This window comes from Callospermophilus lateralis, chromosome 4 (genome assembly GCF_048772815.1).
Source record: "Callospermophilus lateralis isolate mCalLat2 chromosome 4, mCalLat2.hap1, whole genome shotgun sequence".
In the NCBI taxonomy this organism is placed as follows: Eukaryota; Metazoa; Chordata; class Mammalia; order Rodentia; family Sciuridae; genus Callospermophilus; species Callospermophilus lateralis.
In genome coordinates this window covers 74,488,505-74,498,944 of record NC_135308.1, presented here as the reverse complement: position 1 = coordinate 74,498,944, position 10,440 = coordinate 74,488,505, and the positions used below count along the sequence as shown (strand labels likewise).

At 31.1% G+C, this 10,440-nt stretch overlaps 1 non-coding gene across 1 annotated transcript; it reads left to right on the top strand.

Annotated features, from left to right (window-relative positions):
* Positions 1-5,404: 5,404 nt before the first annotated feature.
* LOC143398743 (small nucleolar RNA SNORA77) lies at positions 5,405-5,531 on the top strand. Its single transcript, XR_013091338.1, has one exon. It is a non-coding gene; the product is annotated as a small nucleolar RNA SNORA77 (small nucleolar RNA).
* Positions 5,532-10,440: the final 4,909 nt, after the last annotated feature.

The window sequence follows — 10,440 nt, the reverse complement described above, 5'->3', positions numbered from 1 at the left end:
CCCCTATAAAAGCAAGGACAGGGAACTTAACATGATATTTAAGCACCTTGTTATACCCCTACCCTTATTTTTTACTAGTCTCTTCTTCACATCTTCTACTCTAAGTTAAATATATTCCTTACACACCCACACCTTCATATACCCTCTTCCTAGAAAGTGATTTCATCTTTCGGTCCACATTTCTTCTGACTAACTCTTTTTATCCTTTATGCCTCAGATTGAATCATAATTTTCAGGGGAAATGTTCTCTCTGCCTCCTCCCATGTTTCCAGGCTTGACTGGATAGCTTTTTCCTTCCTTATTGCCCTTAATCTCCTATAGAGACTCATGCATTATAGAAGTACACTCCTTACTGAAGTAAATGTATCTGCTTGTCTTCCTCAAATAGACTCCAAAATCTTTGAGAGTAGAGACATGATATTATTTCATTTTAAATAAAAACTGTTCCTTGCACAGTATCTTGTGCCTGTAATTATTTGATAATTAAATAACAAATGTTGGATGAAAGAATATACCAATGAGTAAACTCAAGAGCAGAAGTGATAATATATATCATTTTGAAGGCTTTGATAGACTGTAATTATAGGCTGAAAACATCTCAAATGAGTCCCACAACTCTAATTAAGATTGTATCTATAATCATAATGTGTTTTTATGAATTTTCCTCTTTACAGTGACTCAATGTAGCAGATTATGTCTAAGTGTGTGAGTGTGCACCAAAAATACTAATAGATAGATGTATCTTCAATAATATGTGAGCACCTCCGTTGAACTTTTAGATAATGAAATGAATTTACTGTACCTCAGTGTCTGCCTTAATCTAGGTTCTGTCTTTCAAACTGTGACTTTTGATGAAAAATCTTTCTTTTTCACCTGCAAGTAATATGATCTTAGGCAATTTACTTAACTTTTATGTATATTAGTTTTCTTATAAATAAATAAAAGCACTAATATATTTTGACAAAAAAATTTATGGTTAAAGATTTTTCAAACCCAAATCTCCATTTAATTAATACTAAAAAATTTCTAACAGGGCCAAATAACATTCAAAAAATTTCCAGACATCTTATGATCTGCTTAAAAATGTGATTTAGTTAACTTTTTTGCTGTTGTGACTAGAAGATCTGACTAGCACAACTATAGGGGAGGAAAAGTTTATTTGAGGGATAATGGTTTCAGAGGTCTCGGTCCAGAGAATACCTGCTCCATTCCATGGGGCTTGAGGTGAGGGAGAACATCATGGCTTACGAGTGTGGCAAAGGAAAGCAGCTCACATCGTGGTGATCAAGAAGCAGATAGAGCAATAGAGCCACTCCAGCTCCAGACACAAAATATATACCCCATAGCCACACCCACAATTAACCACTTCCTCCAGCCACAACCCACCTGCCTCTAGTTCAGAATCAGTTATTCCTATCAGGAATTAATTCACTGATTGAGTTAAGACTCTCATAATCCAATCATTTCTCCCCTGAAACTTTTTGCATTGTCTCACACGTGAGCTTTTGGGGGACACCACATAACCAAACCATAACAAAATGCTAACCTGTATTATTATTACTGTATAGATGAAATGGATTTGATGATTCAAAATATTTATCATTCAAATAAAGTACTACATTGTGGTACATCTTAGGGTTCTTAAAAATATGGGGAATTACAAACTCTTGATCTAAGTTCTTCTAGAGTTTCTCATTTATTTTTAATTGATATATTTGTATTCTTTTTTTTTTAGTAACTTAACTCTTGTTGCTCGCTGTTTTTCAGATCCAAAATTCTAATATATTTTTTTGCCCTTGAATCTATTAAAGTTCACACATAATTAATATATTTCAAGTGTATTAATGCTTAATGAAAAAGAAGAAGGATGGGGGGACAACAGGGAAGTAGTTAATGAATTCAAGATGCCCTGTACAGATTTTCACTATAAGTAGTTCAAGAGTCTGATAATATGAACATAGAGGTAATAATGAATTAATATGATTATAATGAGGTTTTTGAATCCATATACACCTAAATTTATGCCTTATTTTCAAGTATTACAAGTAAATATACCAACTTACATATATGTGTATACATGAATTTGTTTATCATTACATTGTTACAACTCTGTCTTCATTACTAAAAGTCAAATTTAACATATTGAAATAGAAACTTTTATAATAAAATTAAGTTCACTTCTATTTCGTCATATGTTGACTTGTCCCAAGAATCTTTTGATCTATTTCTGGAAATTTTATTGATTCACCTGGTTTTTTATTCTTTTCCAAATTGAAAAGGTTGTCAAGGCAGCAGCTTTGTGGTGTTCTGTGCCTGAAAACTCTCTTCTAGAAGCCAGCTACCATGGGAACTTGCTTGGCAGGTGCAATCTAACTTCACAGTAATTTCATCTCCTTTCTTCCTACTTCTGCCAACCTTTGACTGTTAACAGCCATTTCGATAGTGAGCAAGAGGAACAGAAAAAACTCTGAAAAGGAAACTTCATTTACTGGATTATTAGTTTTATCAATAAAGGCTTTTTCTGTTAAAGTACAACTATAATTGTATCCTACTTTATAATCTTTACTAACACTTTTTTAATTAGTATTATTCAGTGAGTTTGTAATCAAACAAATCCAACAATTAAACTGCTTAAAAAAGTATGTTTAAAAATATTATTTCTTTCTTTGTATATCAGAAAGCATCAGTTAGTTTAATATGTTTTATTTTTAATGATTTTTAATGCATTGTTCAATCTGTATAAAAATAAAGACAAAGAAAAGCTGGTATGTTTAACCTGTTTTAATTTTATTTTTTACAATGGTTTGGATCATTTCTCATTTTATTACTTTCATTTATGAGATCTGAAATGCTTAAGACTACAATCAGAGAATAATTTATTCCATGGTAATTTATTTGGAAGTTACCACTTTTGAGACTGGTTTAGGAGATCTAGAAAATGAGATCTTTTATAAGTTATCCTCTCTCTTCTATTTTTTTCTTTCTTTCCCTCTTCTAAAAGCTTAATTTGTGCCTGTATATTTCTATGACACAGCAAATCAATAAGTGAAAAAGAAAATACACTCAGTGGATCATATATTTTTGGCCATATGATGTCTACCACCTAGCACTATAGGTGTTTTTTCCCTTGTATGACCTCATTTTTCTGGTGGAGAGTAGAGAAAGCCAGTAAGTATTTATGGGCAAAAATTATGTGTTTCTCTTATAGTTTTAGATTCCTTCCACATGGTTATGTACAGCCCCATAAACCATTTGAAAATAAACTTTTAACCATTTTTTAGGGCCACACACATAAAATATTACAATTCAAATGATAAATTTTTTGTCCACACATCATTCTCTAAATGAGTTAATATGTGCACTTTTGATATGCAAGTTATCACAGAGTTTTGTATTTTATTTATAGTAGCAAGCATATGTAAGAATGAGTTTAAAAAATCATAGTAAGTTTTAAAGGAAGTGGCTGAAATCATATTGATATATTGGGATGATATTTGTGACCATTTCACAAAGTTTGAGTGGTAGCAATTACTGGAAAAAGAATATGGAGACAGAGTAATATTTACATAATAAAAATAATGACCTAGGTTCTCATTCATATGTATGTGGAAGCCAAAAAGATGATTTCAAAGAGGAGAGTAAGAAGAGTTTGATAGTTGGTATCAGAATTCAGTTAAGTGCTATGAGTTCTAGCATTCTCTATAGTGCACAGTGGAGTGATCCCATACAGCAGTTTATTCTGAATCTTGTAGAAACACTATAACCATTATTTTTATCATTATATTTTTTACATATATCAAATTAAACACTGTCCTCATAAATATGTGTAAAATAAAATTGTGTAATAAAGAAAAGAAATACATCTACAAAACAGAAAAATTGTAGATTATAAACATTAACTAAGGCAGTACATCAGACTTAAATGATTTGTATTATAGGAATCCATAAAATAAAATAAAAATTAATAATGTTTTATTCAATATTGTAAGCTTGGAAAATATATAATAATATTCAATGCCATATAAACAAATACAATGCACTCTGAATTAAATTTCATTGTTTTGACTTGAGCCTGAATACATCATCAAGTGTTTAATTTAAATTTCAACTAAGCCAAATGTGAAATAATTTAACAATTTTAATATTCAAATTTGTTTTGTCATACTGTAGTTATTAATCTATTGTCTATCAGCTGCAATGTGCGTGATACTTTGCTTTCTCATGCTGAAACTGAGACCTACACACATGTCTGTTTTTGCTAGTTGACCTTCTGTCATATTCTACCAATAAGGGACACTGGAGGCATTCTGGAGAACAGAGGGAAAGGAGAAGAAATTTTGTGTATTTTTTTCCTTTATGGGAGCAATTGTAATTTGTAATTGTAATTGTAATTTCACAGACTTTTAGCAGTTCCTCACAGAATCCAGCTGCTTTGCCACACTTAGAACCAGTCTCTCAGGGCCCATCAGTTTCCTAGGGGGATGAGGTCACACCCCACTAATGAGTTTGAACTCCAGTTCCTTTGTTCCCCAATCCTAAGTGTAGAAGCTGCTTTCTTTAGTTAACAATTCTGAGTATAATATAAACCTTTAAGAGCCTCTGTTCTATTTGACTTCTCCATCAATTGTGTAAACAATTGCCTATATTAATTCTGTCTATTCAGGAGACTTTCAGATAACCAATATGATCTTATCTATATACTGAATAGTTGCTATCATAAGAATCCAATTTTTGTAATTTTGCCTCACATATGCTCTTTATTTTTCTTTGTATTATTATTATTTTCAGTTATTTATTATATGTAAGATAATTATAACTATATTAAACATTATCCCCATTTTTTTAGATTTTTTTCTTTCATTACTTCATTCTAGTATACTTTTACTTAGTTGGATTTTAAATATTTTTTAACAACATAATTAATACTTATAATTCACCATTCAAAATAAAAAAATATTGTGCACTGGCTAATTATTGTTGTTGTTTTTAATAATGGTGGTAGGTCAGTTGGATAACCACATGGGAGCAAATGTATCTTGATTCTTGTTTCACATTACACATAATGATAGATGTAGTTAAACAGAAATCAACAACTCATTATGTAACTTTAGAAGAGAGAGCTATGTTTAAAATAAGAGAGATCAATAATCATAAGAGAAATTTTTCTAAGTTGAACTGTATTTTAAAACTTTTTTTTAAATTGCTAAAAGTATCATTAATTGGGCAAACAGATGACTCAGAGTAAAATGAAGTGTTTCTAATACACATATTTGACAAAAGATTCATATCCAGATATAAAAAGAAAATCAACAACAACAATAAAAAAAACCAAACAAACATAAACCAAGTAGAAAATAGGAAGAAGATGTGCACATACAATTCTCAAAATAATATAGCAAATATTGAAGACTTACTCAGCACCTAGCTGTAGCCCCCCGGCGGGTACTTTTTCTCTCTACCAGAGAAATATTCCAGGGTACAGTGGCTGCCTTGATGTGTCAGGAGCAATGCAGCTGTCTGGCAATGGAAGGTGCTTAAAAGAAAAAAAAACAAGCTTATGTCACATAGGCAATTAAGCAATATTCATTAGATACCTATTAGAATAGTTAAGATGGAAAATAACAAATGCTGGCACTGATATGGAACATAATAGTATAACATTATAGTAAAAACTACTACAATGATTTTGGAAAGTTCTTTAGCAGGATCTACTAAAATTGAAAGTGTAGAACAGACCCTATGACCCAGCAGTTGTTCTCTTAGAAAAATACCTAAATGCATACACATGTTCAACAAAAGACAAGTATTCTTGTGATTTGTCCTAGCAATATTTGTATAAGCCTCAATTTGGTAGTTATGTAAAGATCTATTTCCAGAAGAAGGCTGAATGAATTGAGACATATTTACAAAATGAAACTATATGAAGGGAAGACTTAACCCTTCAAAACTACATCTTGAAAATATGAATAAAAAATCACAAAGTTATTTTGCAAAATAAAAGACACTAGAATATATCCTATGTAGTCTTGTTTTCATAAATTACAAAAACTAATCTAGGTTGCTAGTAGTCAGGATAAATAGTTACTCTTGACAGGAGGAGGAATTAATAAATGAAGGAAAACAGAAGGGAGAATTAGAGGTTACTCTTTTTGTCATTTTATGTTGTATTATGTATATAATATTTATACATATTTATGAAATACAATTTGATATTTTGATTCATTTATACTTTCTTTGTAGTGCGTACATTCAAATTCCACTTTTCTAAGTACTCTAAGATATATAAAGTTCTATCATTAATTATATTGATACTTCTGTGCCATATACACCAGAAATTTCTACTACTCTCAAATAATAACACTGTGTCCCATGACTAACCTCTCCTCCTCTCTTCCTCCCAGTGATTGGTAGTTACTATCCTACTCTCAACGACCGTACATCAATTATTTTAGATCCCACATAGGTGTGAGGTCTGTCTGTGTTTGCCTTTCTGTACCTGACATTCTGTACCTGACATACTTCACTTAACATAATAACATCTAGGTCCATCCACACTGTTGCAAAGAACAGGATTTCATTCCTCCTGGTGGCTGAATACTATTCCATTTTATATGTGTAGCACATTCCCTAGATACTCTTAACATTGTTTCTTGATCTAAATGTATAGTGTAGGCTCAATTTGTGAAAATCTATTGGGTATACATTTGTGAAAAGTGAACTATTTTTTAAATATTTTCTACTTCAATATGAAGTTGAATAAAAACAAAAAGAAAGAAAGGAAGGAAGGAAGGAAGGAAGGAAGGAAGGAAGGAAGGAAGAAAGCTAAGACTTGCACCAACCTCTGTCTTATCATGTGCATGCTTCTGTCTATTTTCCAGCCTCTTAGCAGTGGGTATTTATCATTCAGACTCCTATTTTATCAGTTTTATGGAGCTTTACTGCATGTCTGTGTATTCATAAGTAATAATTTTAGAAATGCATGCAATTATTTATTTTTTGAACTTTATAAAAGGGTGTTTTTAAAAGTATGAACAACATTTTTTTTTTAAAAAAATATTACAGTGTAGTTATGTGTAAAAGTGGGGTTTGTTTTGACATAATCCTACATGCATGGAACATAATTTGAATTTGCTCCATTTCTGTTAAAGGTTTTAGCATGCTACATATTATGGTCATTGCTGTTCACTTTTCACTTTTTTGTATTTGCTATTAAATTGTTATGACTCAAAATTGAATATACCCTACACAGCTGTACAGTGCACACAGGTCCATGTGCACAGGTAGGTGCTTGTGTGTGCTTATACAAACATGAATTTCCTAGACATTTAGATTAGTTATGAGTGAAGTTTGATCTGTACTTTGTTCTATAATGTGTTATGCATATTTTTCAATTACATTAATAAAAAAATCTCTTGTCCTAACAGGAAATGTAATATACTTTTGAACTTCTGTTCAAATATTGCTATATGTCATTATCAATTAAAGAAATGAAGTAATTGTTTCAAATTTAGGAAGCTAGAATTAGTTCAATTAGTATTAATTTTGCATCAAACATAGTTAATATAAACAGACTGAATAAGAATTTATTTTGTAGGCCATAAGTCTCAAGAACTTCATTGATTTTATAATCATTACATATTTTGAGGGACATAGTTTGACTTGTGGTTTATTTGAATCCAACCAATAACAAACATGTTGGATGAGGTTTTAGTATATAAAAACATTTAAACTAAGTTTTAAATAAATCTCAGCCACCAGTGGTTCTTCATTTGACTACTCTGAGCACATACTGATATGTTCAGAAAATCAGTTCTGAATAACAAATACAACTTTCCTCTTATTACCTTCTTACTCACATGATGGTAATAATAGTCTATAATCATCATTAAGATGAAATGTCTCTGTCTTAGAGGAGAAAAGGAATAGTTGCCATAAGCAGTAATATGCAAAACTCACAGATGGGAAAATGATATATTTTAATCAGCCTTTGACAAAATGGGTTTTGAACAAGGGCCTAGCATCCCAGTAAAGTTCATTATTCCCAAGGGTAATATTTTCACAGCTGGTTGGAGGTGAAAATATTTTCATTTGTTAGGAAACTGCTCTCCTTGAAAGAATTTTTACACCTGTGGAAGAAGAAAACATATTTGCCCCACAAAACCTTGTCTGAAATATTATATTCATGAGGAAATGTCTCCATGAAACATATTTTATTTCATAGACTTTCATTTTATGTGAACTTGAAGTAGAAAAAATTATTCATAATCAAGTGTAGAACTGCTTCACTTCATCAATAAAAGCTTTTTACGTCCAAGTGAAAATAAGAACAAAAAGATAAAATTAGTATGAAAGAGAGTGTTTTCCTTTTCTTAAGTCTATTCATACCTGCATAAACAGGTAGGCAGAACTCCTATTAATGTGTATTCTTTTAGGAAATTACTATTAAGCCCTTCCTGAAAATCCCTATCACATATTTTACTAAAGAATGAAGATGATAAATTTTACTAGTTTTGATAAAAGTTTTCCTAAGCAGATTTTTTTCTTCCTCTGTTTTGAATTTTATTGATAACTGGTTCTTTTAACAAGGAGAAAAGCTATTAAAATATGTGCCTGTGAATTATAGTTCAGTTTTCTTCTAACAAATATACACAGATTATTCTAATTAATATGATTTGAAGTGTAACCAAAGACCTGTTCCCTAGCTAATGAGTTAGAGGTGTCCAAGAGTCTTTAATGTTTTTCACTGGAGTCAAATCTTTAAACTAGAGCCCTGTCTTCATAATGAGGATAATATGTACTACAATAATGCATTAATAACCATTTTATTTATCATGTTAGCATGTGGTCAATTTTTATAATGATATGTTCTTTTAGAAGGCAATTATCTACATAACCTGACATGAATCCTGGAAGGAAGCTCCATTTAGAATGCTGAGAGGTTGCAAAGAAGCCAATTAATAAATCAGGTTTACAGGAATTGGAGATGTGGCTCATTATTAAAAATAACTGATTCTTCAATTACTCAAGTGAGCATAGGGAATAGACAAAGCCAGGAAGTGTCTGGGACCGCCTATGCAATCCATTGTGCCTCATCAGTATGCACATGGCATAGACCAAAATAAGGAAACTCTACATAAGTTTGTAATTATTTACAGGGAAGGTAACTACTTCATCAGGAAACCTCTTTATTTCTTACTTAGAAAAATAATACAAAAATAATACAAAAAAATACAAAACTATTAAACAAAAATTATATAACATATAGTTATGCTTAACATAGTTTTGCTTAATACCATAAGGAAGTGAGTGTCCTACATGGTATTAAAATCTTGTCATGACAAAATTAAAGCAGCACAGGAAAATCATTGTTGACTACAATGTGACTCTCAAATTGCTCCTAAAAATGAAACTATAGTGTGTGCAAGAGAAATACAATCAATTGTCGTAAGACTGATCTCTTTTTGCTGACCATGTAAATAAATTTGCATCATGTTCCAAGTGCTTTTCTGAAGTAGTTGCCAAAGATTAATTATTCCTGTCTTTTCTCAGGGAATTTAATATTGCTGATCTTGGAAAAAGTAGGAAGCATGTGGAATATCTCTTTCTTGCAGCAGTTCCAAGTTGTAAAATTGTATGTTTTATGTATTCAATAAATGACTAAGTTAATAGCCTTATTATTCCACATTTAATAGTAATATGATCCCATATTAGAGGTAAGCAGTATATTGGATTTCACTGTGAAGAAACTGAAGGATTTTTAATATAACCACTATTAAGAGAGCCTTCCTGACTCCTCCATCTGGAGTATACTTGCTGCTTTATATCGGTGCAATCTTTTTATTTAAAGCTTTTCTAAGCTTTTTCTTCTCATGATATTCTGTCAAATTGCACCTGGCCACATAGTCTTTCTTGATCCAGGACTTTCCCTAAACCAGATAGCTGCTCTCAAATCAGATCTTCTTATGTGCAATCAGATAAATAAAATCCATGGTTCATTTCCTCTAATGCCAAGTGCTGAAACATAAGGTCACCAAGTAGGATGAGAGCTCTACATTTTGTGGAAGGATTTGAAAACTAATGACAGAAAGAAAGAATGCATCTAAGATCTGAAAATCCATCATTCACAGGGAAGGAAAGTAAAGGAGGGATAATACCCTTACTTTAATCATTTTTATAAGACCATTGAATAATGGTTTAAGAAATCAAATCTGTCTTAATAAATTGATATTGATTAATGATAATGATGATGGATGATGAAGGAAATAATCATAAAATAAGGAAAATTCAAAATAGACACATATTTAATAAAAAATTTATAATGAACTAAGGATTTCTCATAAAGCCCATCTTCTCATGTTGAAAATTAAAACACACTATAAAAAATAAATATTGCTTGTTTTTACAATTACCCTTCCTGTCATTGACATTGTCAAATACACT